Below are 3,546 nucleotides of genomic sequence, written 5' to 3' on the forward strand. Positions count from 1 at the left end.
TTGTATCATCTGCATATTGCAGGTTGTTAATGAGTCTTCCTCCAATCCTGATGCCATGTTTTTCTTCATAGAACCCAGCTTCTAGGATTATTTTCTCAGCATACAGGTTGAATAAGTATGGTGAAAGAATACAACCCTGTCACACACCTTTCTTAATTTTAAACAATTCTAGTTGATCAAAATTTGTTTTTCATTATTGATAGTCAGGATTCAAAAGACATGTGACTCCATTTACAGACATACTTGTTTTTGCAAGAATGCTACAAATGGGTGCCTTACAACTCAGGGATTTTGATAAATTCTATTTTTTGTAACTCATCAAGAGAGAGAAAAAAAACTGTATTATGTGTTTATAGTTGCATGTGCTGCATTATTAATTATATTCCTGACAAGAGAGGTCTTTACTAGGCGTTGAAGAAAATGGAATTCTCCGTGTACAATTCCACACAACTAATGATTGGAAGAATCATATACAGACTAGCCTCTGGCTCAGTGCATTTTTTTTAAAAAATTTGTTTTTCAAGGGAATAAGTTACCTTAAATTCTTTTTGGATTGAGATATAAATATATATATATAAACAAATAAATATTGAGGTAGAATCAGTTTTCTTAAAGAATACTATGACTCTTAGTGGAGTTGTAGTTTGGTGCTGTAGGATAAGAACTGGATTGCTAACCTTAAGGTTGGTGGTTCAAGCCCACCAACTGATCTTTGGAAAGCCTACATTTAACAACAACAATGGCCTTTAATCACCCTTCAGGTCTTGAACTGAATTTACACTTATGGCTCAATTTTCAAACAATAGATAGTCTTTAAGGGGAACAATAACATTAGTGAGGTATGCACATTTCAGTATTGATCATTTGAGATCAAAAGGGCAGCATTTACCCAAGGACAAAGTTCAGAATCCACTATCCTTTGCCAGTTTGTTGTACTGTGGTGGCTTGCATGCTGTGATTCTGGAAGCTATGCCACTGATATTTTAAGTACTAGTAGGGTCATGATGTGGTGCTATGGGTTAATGCATCAGACTACAAAGTCATTTGAAGTGCAAGGTCAGCGGTTCAAGCTCACCAGCTGCTCCTCAGAAACCCTATACATGGTCGCTATGGGTTGGAATTGACTCGACGGAAGTTAACAATAACAACAGGGTCACCCAAGGTTGACAAGTTTCAATGGAACTTCCAGACTAAGATAGACTAGGAAGATGGAGAAAAAGACAATTTAGTCACTGAAAACCTTGTGAACAGTAGTGGAACACTATTAGATAGCACCAGAATGTTGAATATTGAAACATGATGAAGAACACCAGAATAATTTGAGAAACTGGATTATATGAAGAAAAATGTGGCATCAAGATTGGAGGAAGCCTCATTAACAACCTGCGGTATGCAAATGATAAATCTTGCTTGCTGAAAGAGAAGAGGGCTTAAAATATTTACTGATGAAGATCAAAGACCATGGCCTTTGGAATGGGTTGTACTTCAATGTAAAGACAGCAAAAATCCTCACAACTGGACCAATATATACATAATGATAAATAGAGAAAAGATTGAAGTTGTCAAAGACTTCATTTTGCTCCATCAGCCATCAACAGTCATGGAAGCAGCAGTCAAGAAATCAAATGACATATTGCACCAGGCAAATCTGCTGCACAAGATCTCTTTAAAGTGTTAAAGAGCAAAGATGTCAGTTTGAGGACTAAGGTGCACCTGATCCAAGTATTTTCAATAAAGTCATATGCATATATGAAAATTGGACAATGAATAAAAATTGTAGAAGAATTGATGCATTTGAATTATGGTATTGAAGAAGAATTTTAAAAGTACAATGGACCACCAAAAGAACAAACAAATCTGTGTTGGAAGAAGTACATCCAGAATGCTCTTTATAAGCCAGGATGATGAGATTGGGTCTCTCATACTTCAAACATATTATCAGGAGGACCAGTCCCTGGAGAAGGGCATCCTGGTTGGTAAAGTAGAAGGTCAGCAAAAAAGAGGAAGACTCCCAATGAGATGGATTGGGGCAATGGCAGCATCAGTAGGCTCAGGCATAGCAATGATTGTGAGGTTGGTGCCGGACACGACAGCGTTTCATTCTGTTGTCCACAGGGTTGCTAAGAGTTGGTACTGACTTGACAGCACCTAACAACAACAACAGAAGTTCACATGGTTAGGAAAAAAGGTGGAATAGAAACAGGAAAGACATGGGATAAGTGATGTTACACTGAGGGGATTTCAATCAGTGAAATGTGTATAAATTATTGAATATAAAATGGATGATCTGCTCCATAAACCTTCACCCAATTCACAATAAAAACAAAAAAAGGAAACCAATAAGAATCACCATTAGGTTCTTCCTATGTGCCAGGTGAACTCCCTGGTGGTACAGTTCACATGCATGGTTGCTAGCTGAAAATTTGATTGTTTGGGTCCATTCATTCAGAGGCAAACCTCAGAAGAAAGTCCTGGTGATCCACCTCTGAAAACTCAGTCATTGAAAATCCCATGAAGCATAGTTTGATACATTTTTTTGAACTTTGTTTTCTTTCTTCTGTTTTCATAGTTTCAGTGTGAGGGGCTATGGACATGCTCTCATCATGATTTGACTTCTAACCCTGTATCTTCATGACAGGATGCTAGATGAGTTGGCCCAGTGGGAGCAAAGTGTACTTCCATAGTCTTTCTACATTGGAATAGCTAGCAATGACTTATATATACACAATAGTGACTGTGAACCCCATAAATAAAACTAACCCAGCTAAAAGCATTCCCAATTCAACTTTCCCTTAGCTGAATCCCCAGACACGTATAGCCATTAAAGCACCATTGATGTGAGGGCAAGTGTGATGGAGGGAGATTGGGGTGGAAAGAGCAATTTTAACCAATTTGGGCTAATGTGTATTACTTTAGAAAGTTCTACAAAACATAAAATCATATGAATGCTTTCCCAGGTCCTCTCCCAGAACCTTAAGAGTCTCTGAAAAGTGAGAGGCCTTGATGTTTTATTGGCATTAGGATAAATCTATCATTGCTTAGATTATAGGGATTTGGGGAATGGTGATGGGAATTACAGGAAAGATGAAGCTCTTTTTAGTCTTCTGGAGCTGAGGAGAGAATATTCCACAGGAATTAAGGGCATGTTGGATTTAACTCCTGGTCCAGATTTGGGTCCAAGTCCTGGCCCTATTACTGTTGTTAAGTGTCATCAAGTCAGTTCCAACTCACAGGAACGCTGCATAGGGTTTCTGAGGAGCGACTGGTGAGCTTGAACCTCCCACCTTGTGCTTCAACCCGACTTTACAGTCCATCACATAAACCTACGGTGTCAGTACAACATAGAAATTCTGTGACCTTGGGACAATCATTTAAACCTCAGCTTTCTTATCTGTAAAATGGGGATTGATACAATGACTAAATGATGTTATACACATAACTTGTAAGCCACATATCAGGCAATCAATAAATGCTGTGTATTCAGAGATAATAAATACTTAGATACCTTCCAACCTCTGGATATGGGGTAGAGTAAAGGTGGAGGGG

Source organism: Chrysochloris asiatica, unplaced genomic scaffold (genome assembly GCF_000296735.1).
Source record: "Chrysochloris asiatica unplaced genomic scaffold, ChrAsi1.0 scaffold00085, whole genome shotgun sequence".
NCBI lineage: Eukaryota > Metazoa > Chordata > Mammalia > Afrosoricida > Chrysochloridae > Chrysochloris > Chrysochloris asiatica.